This window comes from Emydura macquarii, unplaced genomic scaffold, assembly GCF_026122565.2.
Source record: "Emydura macquarii macquarii isolate MOO-44397 ecotype Brisbane River unplaced genomic scaffold, CSIRO-AGI_Emac_v2 contig_2890, whole genome shotgun sequence".
In the NCBI taxonomy this organism is placed as follows: domain Eukaryota; kingdom Metazoa; phylum Chordata; order Testudines; family Chelidae; genus Emydura; species Emydura macquarii.
This window is the reverse complement of record NW_027133027.1, coordinates 122,044-138,831: the sequence shown is the minus strand read 5'-3', so window position 1 is coordinate 138,831 and position 16,788 is coordinate 122,044.

The window sequence follows — 16,788 nt, the reverse complement described above, 5'->3', positions numbered from 1 at the left end:
ACCTCACCCCTACCTCCACCTTTGCTTGTAGACACAATTGTTCTCTTACACTTATTCCTCTAATAGAAGAGAAATAAGATATAGCAGTAAAAAGCACTTTTGTACTGCTATAACTACATCAACACTCCGAGTTGCATTATAATCACTTTTCCAGTAAAAAATTACACTCCTAACATATTGTTATCCTGGTACAAAATCTGTGCATAGATCAGACCAAAATTGTGTTTTGACAAGTGCAAGCCATGGGAGAAGATTTAATCAGGTATCTATCTGATTTAAGATGGGCCAGTATGCCATGTAAATTATCCAGGAATTACAGTTTGTTCAAATTATTACATGTAACAGTTGGGAGCAAAGGCTTTTGATGTGTACATGTGTCTAATTGTAAGATTGTTCAAAGTGACATACTTTTTCAAGAGCGCTCTGCACACACACACATTGCAGTGATACAGGTCACAAATAGAACACTGATAATATTAAAAACTTAAACACCTGTCAGTCAAAAATTGTATGCTACCTTCATGTCCTCTCTGAGAGCAGCAACATAATTCTCAAACACTGTACATTTGAAGCTTTGTGGCAACATTCTTCCACACTTGATGTTAATCTGATATCACTATTTTCTCTTTAACTCCTAGTTTTGTGATGGCAGTAACTCTGAGCACTCATACCCATTTTGATCATTTTCCACACTTTCCATTTCTTATCAGCACTTAGACTGACTGAGTCAGTTTTCCCATATTACTCATGTGCCTGCATCAATCATTCAACTGTTAGTTCTATTATAGTCTTATTTTGAATTGATTACCAAATGACATTTTTTTATATTCTTTAACTCCAGGCAAATATTGGTTGAAATGCCTATGCCTTTTAAATATGCCCATGTTAACTTTCTTCTTAAGGAATGGAGAGTGACAAGGATGGCTGGTGATCATACAGAAGGTCTATCATCCCTGAATGCATATTCACAGCATGACCGTTGTAGATGGCCTGGTTCTAACTTCTCACCAGCTTTACACCAGTGTCACTGCCTTGACTACTATGGAGTCACTACAGATTTCTGCTACATAAGTAAAATCAGCATCAAGCACAAAGGTTGCAGCATTTTCTGGGGAATAGACCTGACTCACCTGCTAACTGGAGCCTTGGACCCTTTACAATGCATGGAGCAATTACCACCATGTTTACAAAAATATCTGTCAGCCCTGTCTCTAATTGGGAAAATGAGTGGCTAGGGATATAATTAATGCATTACATCCTAGTCCTCTTGAGGCTGCTATCTGCATGATTTCCAAAAAGCCATGCAGAAACATCTTGATGACTCTGGTATTTTTCCCCCATTTGCCAGAACACACACAAGGGGTAAAAGAGGATTTTTTATGACATAGGAGGATTTCTTCATATGCCTGGTGTTACTGATTGCCTGCAACTGGTGTTACAGTCCCCACTTTGGGATGGGAGGAAATGTAGAGAAAGAAAGCAGTGCTTCAGTATAAATATACACTGGGGTAGTGATGCTATGCATTTGAATACAAACCTCAGAATGGGGTCTTCATACAACATTTTCATATTCAATGCATCAGTTTAAAAGGCAACTCTCACAGAGTGGCCAGTACTAATAGATGGTTCTAATGATGTTTCTTGTAAGGATGACAAGCTGTGCTATGCTTGTGAAATCCAAGAAGCTTTGTCTGTTGTACGTTGTTGTTTGACAACCATGTCCATATTAAGACACTTGGCAGATGTATACATTGTGGCAAGGCAGCTCCTCCCTCTCGCTGGAATTAGTGCTTCCCCCGGTGGCGTGGCGGGGCCTGGGGTAAATCAGCCCCACTCTGGACAGTGTTTGTCTTCCCCCTCTGTGTTTACTTGTCAGTATTTTTAAGGTAGGCCTCAGGCCAGGCCTAAGGAGTGCTGCTACACCAAACAAAAAGAAACAAATTTACAAACAAAACCAAGGGGCAATATCTTTCCCTGCCTCCTCACTGCAGAGGTGTTGTCCTGTTGTTAGTCCTAGGGTGTCAGTCCTTCCCCTAAACAGGCACTCAATTTTGGTTGTTTCCACTATGGGGAGGAGAGCAGCCTTTCACCCTGCTGCAACTAGGCATCATCTTCTTACCTGGTCTGAGGTGGAATTCTGTAGTTCTGCCACTTGTAGACCAGGTCTTTGGCTACAGGATCCCATGTATCAACCATGGTCAGGTCAAACTGAGTTCAGGCACCTGTGGTTCTTCTATTTGGGGGTGTGTGACCAGTGGACTGTAAGGACAAAACAGCTTTCTTCAAACCAAAGTATTATTTATTGTAACAGTAGGAGGAAACCATTCAGAGAATGAGGATTTTAAAATAAACTGTCTACATACATATCTATCTATCTTCTTTAAGTGGTGGCACACTAAAGAAATGACCTTCTGAAGGAACTCAGTTTGTATTGAAGTGTGCACATTACTAGGTATTAAAAAAATCATAAGGATGCCAGAAAAAAACTGTGCATGTGTGGATATGTCATTTTATCCAACATGATTATCCAACTATGAAAGAAACAAAGAAAACATGTTCACACTATCATATATGAGGTTAAAATTATCTGTAAAAAATACCCATGTTTTATGTAAGAACCTCTTCCCCCTCCTTTCCCCCCAACACACATTCATCTTGCTCTAAGTTAGAGGAAAACACCTCTTAGGATGTCTATTATTTGCTACACTGGTTCAACGCACTTTTATTCTGTAACCACAATATATATGAAAATTTTAAAATAATAGGATCCTTTAAGACACTATACACGCCTCATGTTAAATTACCTATTTGTCCAGGTAGTCCCCCGAATCCTATATATCCTTCACCTTTTGAGCCTGTCTTGTTTTTATAGCCAATCACCTAAGAACAAAACATAGATGCTGAAATCCTGGTTCTACTGAAGTCAGTGAGGTTTTGCCATTGACACAGAGGGCCAGGATTTCATCTGGAGTTGTTTTCTTCAATATCACAAAGAAAGTGGTGCTATTACAATATACAATTCATTGCCAGGACTAACTTGTTTGGCTTGAGAAGACTATTTTAATATTTTAAAACAACAAAAGAAAATTAATATCATTACCCTTCTTGGCAAATCATAAGGCATTTTTAATTACGTCTGTTTTATTTTGGGATAGATTATGTGTCTCCAGGAAGACTATTTGGCTAGTTTTTAAGTCTACAGAATTCCAATAAATAAAGGAGCTGATGATGAATAACAGAGACGGTTACAGTAGCCTGTGTTCACTGTTTGTAGAAACCTTCAGAGTTTATTTGCAAAGGGCCTGGCCATGATCCAGAGTGAAGCTTTGAAAACAGGGAGCCAGCTGCATATCTAACTTGGACTAATACCTGGACCCAAGGGAAGTGATGTAAGAAAGATATTTTATTTAAGTGTTTTATTTAATATGGATATGAAAAATATTAGCAAAGCAGCAATTAAAACATCTCCTTACCAAAAAATAAAAAAGGGACAGAAGCCTGAATGTATCAAAGGGATACATCTGTAGATACTTCTCAAATTGTAATGCAATGCCCAGTGCTTTTCGGAATTGTATGTAGCCACTCAGTGTGCAATAAAATCAGAAGAAATCATATGGCTAAAACCCCAAGGCCTAAATTGTGACTTGCCATCATGCCCATGCAGGAAAGTAGGAGTGAAAAAGGATTCCATCTTGTTCAACCCATGTTATGGCTGTTCAAATAGCAGCTCCTGCACTCAAGGGAATACAAGGTCTGCACCTTTGAAGCTTCCCTTTTGAAGCAATTGAGTTGGGGCACAGAGTGAGCGCAGCCATAAATCCACCCTTATTTTATGGACTGGCCAGAAGAGCTAGCTGACTGTGTGTGGCAGTATGTTCTAGGTATAAGGAGATGTTGCAAGAAGAAGGTGCCAAGTTGACAGCCTGGGAGAATAAAATTTTCTGTGTAGCTACAGAACAGGCAATGGCAGCCCTTGGTCAAAATCTTGAGTGGGTTGCTATGAATTGCTACTTAATGAGACATGCACATGAGTTCATTACTTAAAGGTACTTTTGAAAATGGGTCTCAGTGCTCTGCTCTGGTTACAGAGCTATTCATTACATTGCTGCTGCTTTGGAGCTTCTGACCTGAATGTGCACATTCTGCAATCCAGTCTGGGCACTGAAACGGCAGGCAGCCCAACATGGTTCCTTCATCTGGAAAAGCTATTCCATTAAACCAGTGCTGGCGAAAAGACTTAAGATGAAAGCAATTTTATTTTACGTTGATTATATTTTCTTGGTCTTTTATGTGGGGCAGTGTCAAGCTTCCTTTTGAGAACAGCACAAGCAGCTCTATGGCAGTGTAAGCTTCCCTCACTCACCCCTGAGCAGAAGAATTTAAGTGGTGGAATACTAGCTGAGCCTCCGCATCCAGTCAGTCCTTTCTTTCTCTGTCAAGACAGAAAATAAAAGGAAGCCATCAATAAAAATAATTAGAAGGAATTCCATTTTCACTATTTCAGTGTGCAAATTTTTAATTTGTCAAAACGTTTTTGATCTGGGGATTTCACTGATTTATTTAACTGGCAAACTTAGTCAATTTTGTTAATTGTTGACATCATTATTTAATGTGTTTCATATGATGTACAAGTGCTCAGAGAGCTTGATAGGTGCATTTTACAAACCAAAAGCTAAATTAAAATAATAAATGACAATGTGCAGCACTGCATAAATTACTAAAAACTACAAAATCAACTTGCTTGTACCTTGTTTCCTTTCTTTCCTCAATCTCCAGGATCCTGCTGGAAAACATCATAATTAAACAGTTGCATTTCAAGTTACTTTCCGTGTCAGTTAATTTATTTTCTGTTTTTCTCCCAGCCATATTTCAGCCACATGTCTAGAGTTTTTCTATTCCTAAATGACTGTGGTCAACTCCCCCAGGCATGCTTATAGGCCACAAGTTTTAAAAGGAAACATTTTAAATTAAAGGTCATGTAAGTAGAACTTGGAAAAACATCTGCATTTTGCTTTGCAAATATTCTGTGGTGAGCTGAAAACTTCTGCAAACTTTCATGGGAAAAATCTTTGCTGTTTGAAAGTTTTCCCCAGGAAAAGTATGACCGTGAAGAATGCTAGCACTTTTCAAAGAAACTAGAGCATTGGGAAGTGTGGGAAGGTATCACTTCAGGCATGTCTTTATTGTTCATGATTTTCTGCAGCAATAAAACCAGGATAAAATAATCTCTTCTTTATCCATCTGGCCTCATACAAATGAAATATCTGTCATTTCAAGGGATGTCACTCCTTTTAGTCCCAGAGTTACCTACAACTACTCAAATTTGGGTCCCCTCACTTTTATTGTGGAAAATTATTAGCATTAGAAATGCATAATAATAAATTGAATATATAGACTTATTTACATTATAGGACTGATTCTTGCAACACTTTGCTTCCTGCTTGAATTATTTTTGCATTATCTTCATTTTGGGTTTTGGTCACAAATTATGTGACACAGTTAGGTGCTGGCAGGTTAAGAAGTATGTTTGGCTCCCCATCACCATGATATCTGAGTGCCTCCCAAGTTATAAGAAATATATATATAACAACAGCATGAACATCTTAATTGTCTAAATAGTGTCTTTCTCAGTATTATCCCAATAAATGACCCCATGCCAGGAAAGCATCCATACCCAGCCAAACACTTAAGTACATGTTTAACTTAAAGCACATGCTTAAGTGTCATTGAAGTCAATGGGTCTTAAGCATAGGCTTAAAGTTAAACAAAGGACCGGCCTGAGTCAGGGCCAACATGATCATACTGCATTCATTCACAATTGAGCCCCACAAGGTAACAGAACAGCAAAGTCCCTTTACTATGCTGCAAAACATGATAGAATTTTTTAAAAATGAATTACCATAACAAATGTTGACTATAGTGAACTGTTTTAGGACCAATCACACTTTTCTAGTAGGTTCTAAATTACTGTGATTGTTCTGTTATCTTACAGAGGCTGTGAGGTACAGGAGAGAGGGTAGAGGATGGGGACTCAGTAGACCTGGGTTCTACTCCTGGCTCTACCATAGAGCTGTTGGGTGACCTTAGCCATGTTGTTTCTCTTCTCTGTGCATCTATTAGGCAGACCCCTAGGAGGTGGAAAACTCTAATTCAAACCTAGAACATCAGGCCTGGTCAGCTGATTTGTAGAAATTGTACCAATCTTACATGCTCTATATCTGCATTGCCAGTCTTGACTAAGAGGGAAGCAAGCAAATTCTGCTAATCTCATGTCTTCTTGTAAAATTTGAATCTGTGATGACTTAGCAGATCTTCACTCATTGGTAGCAAGTGCTGTCTCCCACTGCCATAACAGGAGCTGGGAAAATGGATCTGCCCTTGATTTCGGCAGCAAGGGAAGAACCTGGAAGAAACAAAGTTAGAAGTGGGAATGAATGCAAAGTGGTCTTCAAATTTAAACATAGGTTTAAAAAATATAACTAAAGTTTTGAGAATGCTCTGTGGTCTTCTGAATTTTAAAAGAGATTAAATTCTTGATTCAGTCATATTGAATTACTAATCTTTTGCCAGCAAAGAACCTATAGTGATAATTGATGAGTTTGGTTGGGAACTAATGTCAAATTAAGGATTCAAAAACACAGCAGTAACAATTAAACACTAGGAGTCCCATCTAGAACTTAATAGCACACACAGCACAATTAATTCATTTTAATTCATTTTGAGATTAAAAATTGAATTGCTTGATTTGTGTTTTCTTTAGCTTTCAACCAAAACTACTGGTACTCTAGCTAGACAACTATGGGCCAGATCCTTAGCTGTTGTAATTTGGCATAGTTCCATTGGCCTTAAATGGCACTACACCATTTACACCAGCACTGAGGATCTAGGCCTGTAACTTTAGCTCCAGTTGCTTCAATACTGCAGTTCTTGTACCTAGATACTTTGTAAGAGAATAAATTAAATTATCCACATGTGTTGCTACTGCACTTTTTAAAAAAATCTATTCAAAGATCCATTTCTTGAGTTAATTTCCACTTTCTTCTCATAGCCAGCTGCACCATCCAGATTTGCATCCAGATTTCTGTCGGCATTTAAACAGTGGGGATGGTTTCCCCATTCTGCTCAGATCTCGAAGCCAGGCTGGGTTGCATTCTTTGCTTTTCATGTTCTGTTCTGCTGAATGTAAATAGTTGCAATGTCCTCTTCAGTTGCTCTCTGGACTGAGGGGCTGAGGTCTTCTTTCCTGTAATAAATTAAGTCAAATGGAACTTTGTTTTTCTTTGATAGACAATCTCTGCTGCAAGCCACTAGATGGCACCTTAAGGACATTATTCTGCACATTGTACTTGGCTGTTTAAACATTTCAGCCTAAACTACCTGGTAAATTGCAGAACTATGTGCTGAATGACCTCCACTGGGACTTACCCTAAACCAGCGGTTCTCAACCTTTTTTTCCCCGAGTATCACTCGGGAAAAAAAGGAGGGGGGACTTTCGGTGGCGGCGGGGGGGACAACGACTTTCGGCGGCAGCGGGTTATATGGGGGGAACAATGCCCTCCGCCGAAACCCTTCTGCCGTTTGCCCCTTTTTGGTGGCAGGGTTTCGTGGGGCTGGGTGGGTGGGCACTTCGGGTGGCGGATTCGGCGGCGCGGTACAGCTCGCGTACCACCCAGCCTTCTTCGAAGTACCACCGGTGGTACGCGTACCACTGGTTGAGAACCGCTGCCCTAAACATTCCAAGCTCCCAAGCATTGTCACACAGCTGACAAAAATGTTTCCACCAAATGTGGATTCCTTCCTTCTTCTACCGTCTCCCCCTTCCCCCCCCCAAAAAAGCTTATGCATGCATCCCCAAATCCTCTGAGGCCTAGACAGTCAATGGGCAGTGACAGGTTTAAGGTCTGACATCACATAACCTTGCAGCGCTTGAAACAGGAGTTTATACCGTTGAAAGGGGAGATTCCCAGCATCCTGCTGGAAAACGCAGCACTTGTTTCTAACCTGGGAACTGCCTGAGACATTGAATTTTCAAGTTATGACAATTTGCATCTAGAAAAATTGGTACTTACAATTTTAATAACAATAAAGGGTCACAGGTCTCAGCTGATTAGCTAGTAGACATTTAGCCAATATATTTTACCTCAGGGATGTGAACATGGAACCAGTGCACTAGAAGTCAAGAATCTATTTTGCCTCTTTGTGTAGGGGTATGTCTTCACTGACAGCGGCAAATTCGCCACCATCAGATCTATTTATTTGGATCGATTGAGCGGAAATGAAGACCCAGCTCAATCGATTTGGAAGTCAATTCAATAAAACCACCACCAAAAAAAAGCATCGCGCTGCGTCGACAGGTGCACATTTCCCATTGGCGCAGTGTAGTAGAGACGGTGCACAGAAGAGGATTTAGGAAGTCAACGTAAGTTATGCAAGTTACTCGATGTAGCTTGCATAACTCCTGTTGACTGCCACCGAATTTCCCTATAAGTATAGACTAGGTTTCAAGCCAACAGGATTCTGTAAACCAGGAGAAATAAAAAACTCAAGGATTGTATTTTGTTCAGATCTTACTGCAAAAGACTCAACAATGGCAGTTTTACTTCCAGCCTCATCATTCATGTCATCTATAAAAGTTTGCAGCATCTTTTGTCATGGGACTATGGCCAACCACAGCTGCCACTAAAGATCCTATGTCTCGGAATCACATACGAAATGCACCCAGAACCACAAAAATAACTAGAGCTCATCTGGGATTCAGTGTCTGGATTTTCAAGAGTTCAGGGACTGCACCTATGTAAGGGATTCAGGCTTGCAGCTCCTAAGGGATTTTCTTTGCCTGCTGATCAACCTGGTATCATAGGCACAGCACCACGCCAAAACTGGGAATCCATGAAAGCAAGTATCTGTGCCTTCTGTACAAGTACTGGAAAGTTACTGGGGGAAAACACTCATGTTTTAGAACCTTATAGTTTAGAAAAGAGGCAGGAGATTTTATATTCATGAATGAGGCAAGATAAGTGCTCCATTTCATTTAAAGGATTGCAACTCCACTCCAGTGAGGCAATGCCTTTCTAATAGCATACTGAAGTCTTACGAACTAGGGCACAATCTGTTTAATGTGCAAGGACTAGAATTTTTATTCTTCATAGGAAGCCAGAAACAACTCAAGTGCTATCCAGAGCGAGGTCTTTGGGCAGATGTAAGAAAAAGCTGGTTTCCCATATCTTTATATAGATCTATATTACAAACAAAAACTATAATAAAAGAACATTAGTAAGGTTGGAAAGTCGAGCACTCAATAATTAGGAAATACCAGTATTAAGGTTGTCTGTACAAACCTTAATTTGCCCTTTCTCATGCCCATGCATTAGAATACAGTCTTTAATTACATGATCACATACTATTGTTTCAGTAGAAACTCTGGCTCATTCACTGCCCAGGATGCATGGTGCTTACATATTTCATTTTGTTTTATCCTCCTTGTTCAATATGTGACCAGAGGCCTTATTTACTGCATGCTATTCAAATCTTGTTTGCAGACAGAATAGTTAATTTCCTAAGGGACTTTTCTATAGTACTCATCACTAAAGTATTGGAGTGTTTCACAAATTAATGAATTAATTTGTTTTCACAAAAGCTTTGTGAAGTTAGGGGGTAATATCTCAATTTTACAGATGGGGAACGGAGGCATGGATATATTAAGGTCAAAAGTATTCACTAATTTTAGGTGCCCAATTCGAGACAGTTAGGACCTGCTTAACATTATATAGCAGAATACTTAACTTTATAAAGCACTTTCTATGTTCAAATCACAGTGCCCATTGACTTCAACTGCAGTTATGAGCACTCAGCACTTCTGCAAACCTGACTCCAGGGTCTCAACTTAGGCACCCAAAAAATGAGCAACACACAATTAGTGACCATCTGTGAAAAATCTGGTTTCAGTGACTTGCTTAATATCACATAGCAACTCTGTGGCAGATGCAGGGGGATAGAATCCAGTTCCCCAGGGCAGCATTCAATTGTATTAACTATGCAACCCTCACATTTCACTAAACACCATCCAACCTCTGCAACAAATGAAGCAGAGGTTCTACAAATAACAGTCTCTTTCACTACACAACCCTGATTCATTCCCAGAGTGGGTCCATTCTGTGCACTGAATGAGGAAGGGTTCCTATGGAAAGAATAGTATGCGATCATGTCATTAGAGTTTATATCATAATGCATATACACAAGGGGAATGAATTATGATTGCACGGGCAACCTTAATACTGGCATTTCCTAAATTTTGAGTGCTTGACTTTACAACCTAAATAATGTTCTTTTGGTGTAGTTTTTGTATGTGTGTTTGTTTGTAATTTCCTAGCTTTAAAAACAGAAAACCGAAAAAACAGAAATTCTATCATGTGGCATCATATTGACACCACATGGCCCATTGGTAGGGTTGGAATCTTTAAATCCTTTACACAGACCCCTTCCACTTGAGCTAACAGAGTAACTGACAGCAATAGTAGGTTATCATCCTTTATGTGAACCAATACTAGAGGATGAGACATTTTGCCAGTAGGTTTCATGGATATTTACCAACAGCAGAGGAATGAGGAGGCTCAGGAACCTCCAAATGCATTCTAGGCTCTCAAGGGGAGCGTGTGCTAGTGGGCACATACTCTTCTGCCTGTCCTCTCCAAGTTTGACCTCTTCTTTCCCACCCTTTCCAACCTATCCCTGCCCCAGCTCCTTGTTCTAGTCGCAGTCTACACTCCTCAGTCACTTTGCCCAGCCAGTCCCAGTTCCCCTCTACCATCTCCCTGTCCAATCTGCTTCTGCCTTCCCACTTGTCCCCACTGGCTACCAGTTCCAGTCTCCCTTTCTGGGTTCTGCATCCAATCTTAGTTTTCCCCAACCCCATCCCTGGTTCCTTGTCCCAGTCTCTTTGCCCAGACAATTCCAGTTCTCATCCCACCCTTCCACATTGTCCACCCCTCTGTCTCCCTTCCCTCTCCCACAATTTCCTCCCCATTGGTTCCTAGTCCCAGTTTTCTTGTTCAGCTAGTCTCAGTTTCTGCTCCCCCCCCCCCCCGCTCTTTTTCTGATCTCAGTGCTTCCTCCTCTCCCCAAGCCAAGTGGCTCCCAGTCCCCTTCTGCTTCCCTCCCCACTCTCTGTCTTCCCTCTTGACTCTGACTCTCAGTCTTCATCTCCCCACCGACTCAGTCACCATTTCTCCCCATCCCTCTAGCCCCAGTCTCACAAGGCTACTTGTCCCAATGTACTTGACCTCCCCTTGCCCCAAGTCTGGATTTTGTCCATGCTTCATTTGAATCAAGCAGATTCCTTCTCTCAGCTGTTTGAGCCTAGTAGGGAGAGAGGGGTCATTGAGGGCACAGGAGACACAGTGCCCCTGCTCTCAGTTCTGGTGTCCAGCAGCTAGGAGCAGCCATTATAGGCGAAGTCTGGTTTGGACCTTGTAGCCCACATGTGGAACATGCTCAGCTGCTCTCTGGGGATGGTGCATGGGCAGTGCTAATATTTAACCTAAGTCTTCCTTGCTGCAGAGTAATCCACTTACTTCGTGTCCTGCTTTCAGTGGACATGGAAAGCAACTGATCACCATTGTCTTTATAACAGCCCTTAACCTATTTGAAGACTATGATCATGTCCCTCCTCAGTCTTTTCCCAAAAATTAAACAATTTTACCCTTTCCGCATAGGTTATGTTTTCAGAGTCTTTTATCTTTGTTTCTCTTCTCCGGACACTCTTTAATTTGTCCACTTATTTCTTAAACTATGGTGCCCAGAGCTAGACAGAGTACTCCAGATGAGGCCTCACCAGCACTGAGTAGAGTGGAGAAATTACTTCTCATTTCTTTCATATAACTCCTTTGTTGATATGTTTGTGATGGGGCATGTTCCGTCCCCATCCTCTGATGCCCCACGAAGCTCTCAGATTCTGTCAGTAGGTGGAAACTTCAAGTGAATTTATTTATATTCCCATCACCAATACAGTCTTGAGCAGCAAAGTATTTACAGTGTTTCTGGCCCTTTCCTGCAGGGCCAGAGAGGAACAGTGGTTTCACTTCCTACAGATCTCAAAGCATACTGGTCTCATATAACCTAGGTCATTATTGTCGTTGTTGTAGTCTTCATCTTCCTCCTCCTCTTTTCCCGTCCCCCTTTCCTTCCTGTGGCTTCTTTCATACCCCTTGGCTGATGGGTAATTGGTTCATCACTCTGCCCAGACTGATTAGCTAATTAGCATATTCCCATTCTGACTTCTGAGGGGGAACTAATTGGTGCCTAAGCGATCAGAGTACTCGCCTGTTAGCATCCAGCACTCTGTCACACACCTCTCTCCGTCCCCCATTGCTGAACACTGAGGTTCCATTTTCTTTGCGCCCACTCTTCTTCAGAGGAGGCACCAGGTATCTGTTCCCTGCGCTTGCCCCCAGCATGGTTATCCTGTCTCCATCCAAAGAAGTCACATTTCGAGAGTGGGGAATATCCCCATAATTCTGTTTCTACCGACTGGTCTTCACATGAGGGTTAGTTAGAGGATCTAATCTCCTTCTCCTCCCCCTCTGTCTTTTGGGACAGGGCATGTCCTATCCTTTCATAATTTCTGTTCTCTATGGCCTCTCATTCTTCTAGTCTGACTATGTATCTCAGGGTTCTGCCTCTTGAGGCACTGATAGCAAACACTCTGTGGACAGCCCATCCCCCTCTGATACTTTTGGGCTTTTTTTCCCCCTAATGCTTGCTCTGCCCATTCTTCCTTTTCTCCTGTTTCTCCTCAGGAACATTGACTTCCCTCCTTCACCCCCTAGCTTGTATCCTGTTGTCTAGGGTTCCCCTATTACCCTATTTTGAACCCTTTCTCTGTCTTCCCCAGTAGCTCAATTTCCTTCTGCCATGGATCTTGGGATGCCTATTTTCTTCCTAAAGAAGAAGGGGTTCCAGGCCATCCCTAACACCACTGGATAGGGTAACCTATCCGCAACACCAACCCATTTCCATCTAAACTTTCCCCAGTCTTCTAGCGGGTATCTCAGTTATTGGACAGAGTCTTCTCATTCTGGACTCAGCCTTTCCCCTAGCAGGATCCAGTGCGGCTTCACCAGTGTGGCTTCCCTAGCCAGAAAACACCCTGATGCAGTGTCCACGAGGCCGCTCTTCCATCTCCTCCCCACCTTCACAGAGATGATTGGCATTTTTCTCCACCATTCCCCTAGTGTCCCAGACCAACCTTCTCTTCTGACTTCACTTCTGCCGATTCTTCCACCTTCTTCCCCGGCTTGCATCTGTTAAATGGATACACCCCCTTTTGGGTAAAATCTGCTTCTTCAAACTCTTCTGTGAGTTTGATTACCACCCTCGGAGATATGGGTTGATGCCTCCTAACCCAGACACGGGTGTTCTCTGGGCTTTGTAGAAATTGCTCCAGAATTACGGCATCCATAATTTAACCCACACTCTGCACACCTGTCTTTAACCAACGGATCCCTTAATCTTTGGGCAAACATCCTGGGCTGGACATCTCCAGCCCATCTAATGGCCCAAAACTTTTCCTGGTAATTCTCCACAGACAGGCCCATGCAGTCTAATATTGTTGTCTCTGGCCTGTTTTTCACTCAAGGCCATGTAAGCCACTTGAGCCTCCTCTGCCAAACAGGGCAATAATAAGAGGGCTCACATTTCTTCTGTGGCAGCCGGCGCCCATGGCCACTCGCTCAAATGTTACTAGAAAAGCCTCAGGGTAATTCGTGGGTCCCATTTTACATAGGCTGACCCCCTGGGTCCAATTGCTGTTCCTGTACCAGGACTCAGTTTCTGAAGCAACTGCTGCTGCATTTGCACTTGATCCCTGATAAATTCCTTCAGGTTCTTTTGCTTCTCCACCTGCCACACCAGCAGGGGTTATCTGTCCAGTTGGTGTGATTATTGGAAGGACTGCATGGTCTGTTGCAGCTCTTTCTGCTGCTCCACCAACCACTGCAGAGTCTGCTCCATTGCCAGACACTGATCCTCACAGCAGCATCTTCCTGTTTGGTTTCTCTTTCACAGCTGGGAGTCAGCTCCCAGACAAGCCCCCAGTTGTAACAGGGTGTGCTCCATCCCCATCCTCTGATGCCCCACAAACCTCTCAGACTCTGTCAGCAGGTGGCAATTTCATGTGGATTTATTTATACTTCCATCACCAACACCAATACAGCCTCGTACAGCAATGTATTTACAGAGTTACTAGTCCTTTTCCATCGGGCCAGGAAGGAACAGCAAGTGAGCAGCCTGCCTGCCTTCAGATCTTCAAACATACTGAGCTCAGTAGCTCAGGTCCTCCCCCTCACTTTCTTCCTTTGTCTTTTTATAACCCTACCCCGACTGGTACATCAGCTAACCCAGACTGATCAACTAATTATCTGCCCAACCAGCCTTCTCCAGGGGAACTGACTGGTGCCTAAGTAATCAGAGTGCAGGCTCACCCATTAGCAGCCTGCACACTGTCACAATACCCTAGAATGATATTAGCCTTTTTTGCAACTGCATCATGTTGGTGGCTCATATTCAATTTGTGATCCACTCTAACTCTCATATCCCTTTCTGCAGTGCTACAGCCTAGACATTTACGCTCCATTTTGTATTTGTGCATTTGCTTTTTCCTTCCCAAGTGTAGAACTTTCCACTGGTTTTTACTGAATTTCATCTTCTTGATTTCAGAGCAATTCTCCAATCTTTCAAAGTCATTTTGAATTCTACTCCTGCCTTCCAAAGTGTTTGCAATCCCTCCAAGGGTTTGGTGTCATCTGAAAATTTTATAAGCATATTTTCCAATCCATTATCTAAGTCAATAATGAAAATATTGAATAGTTCCAGACCCAGAACAGACTTCGAAAGGACTCTATTAGTTGTGATATCCCAGTTAGACAATGAAGCATTGATAACTACTCTGTGTATGTTTTTTTAACCAGTTATGAATCCACCTTATAGTAATTTAATCTAAACCACATTTCCCTAGTTTGCTTATTAGCATGTGGGACTGTGTCAAAAACCTTACTAAAATCAAGATATATTACATCTGCTGTTTCCTCTCTATCCACTAGGCAGTAACCCTGTCAAGGAAGACAATTAGGTTGGTTTGGCATGATCTGTTCTTGACAAATCCATGCTGGCTATTATTTATCACCCGGTATAGATCCCTATGAACACATCCCACTATGAAAATACAGATGTGTCCGGTCGTGAGAATGGACTGTGGCATGAGCCCCCATCACCACTGCCTGCCTCTGCCCAGATGATCCTGTAACCTCACTAAAGAAAGACATTCAGACTTCTTATATTTAGGAATCCTTCCAAACTAGATGTTGCTTAGACAAACTCTGCATCCCCTTGAGACCCTCTGAACTGGTATTTGAGTGCATTTACAGTACAGGCACATGTCTATTAAGTGACAGAGGCTTATGCAAGAGCCCGGACCACTGTCTTTTAAAAGCTGTCTCGCTAAAGGACCTTAGCTCTCTTTGATGCAAGGTTACAGTCCTTATCTCACTGTTAGGGTTCAAAGGAGACACTCACCCATCCTACCTATTGGCCTGAATAAATAATTTATTTATAAATTAATTTATACCAATAAACAAAGAAGTCCTCTGCTTCAGTCGGTCAGCCTGAAAAAATACATATACCCCAGAAGCCTCAGCCATAATGCCAGCAGGGAACAATGAGAGAAAGTTAATTGTTACTATATTTCCCCAGCTACAATACCCAGCTGCCTGTTGCTATCCCAGAAAGATAAATTCCTCTGATCATCACTGACCATCTACTTTCTGTGGCACCCTACTGTAGCAACTGTACTCCCCACCTCTCCGTCCTTATGGCATCCTATTGCACATGTCCCTATACCCAGAAAGTAAATTATCACCTCATTAAGTATATTTTACAGCAGGGTGATCATTAAAAACTGACTCCCATTCAGAACTAATTCCTCTTTCCCTTCCCCATACAATTATCTGTGGCAGGAACTTGATTAAGAACATTCCATGGGTAGATTTATTCCCCATGGAATTGCATTCTCCTCCTTTGCTAAGTGTTACTTTCTAACCTAAAATAATTCATAGCATTAGCTGTTTAGGCTTCCTTGACTCAACAACTTCCCCACTGAAAATGCTGAGAAATCCTGAAGCCCCTCCAGACAACATCTTAGATTCATTCTATGGTCTGAGTCACTTTCTCTTTGGCTGGGAGACATACACCTAAAAGTGAAAAGAGCAGTTGCTTACTAATATTTCATATGAACAATGCACCCCTTCATGGAGCAGCGTGCAGACAAAAGAAACAGGGGCCAGAGTAAGGAAGATTATTCTCTGTAAAGTGCTAATGGATTACTTACATTAATTGTTCGATTGTCAGGGATAGAGAAAACTGACAGAGCAGAGATGCAGCTAGTTGGTACTGCTTTCTTCTCCAGATCCTCCTGGGGCAGGTTTTCCTTCCATTGTAGCTGCAAAACAGAAGCACAGTTTCTTAGCAGATGAGTCTTTGACTGTGGAATCAGTCTCAACACAACCAGCTTACTTACTGCTCTGTCAATGCCTTTATTATACTCTCAGTGCACAGTGTCCTGAGGATCACATTGGTAGAATCACCTAAAAGTGGAGGCAGAGTCTAGAGCTAAGAGACACCATTGAGATTAACTGTTTTATTGAACAACACACAGTGCCCCTCTGCAACATTAAATTCATCCAAAGCTGTTGAGCAATTTTTAAAAATATTTTTCTCTTTCCTGTTCAGAAGGGAAGG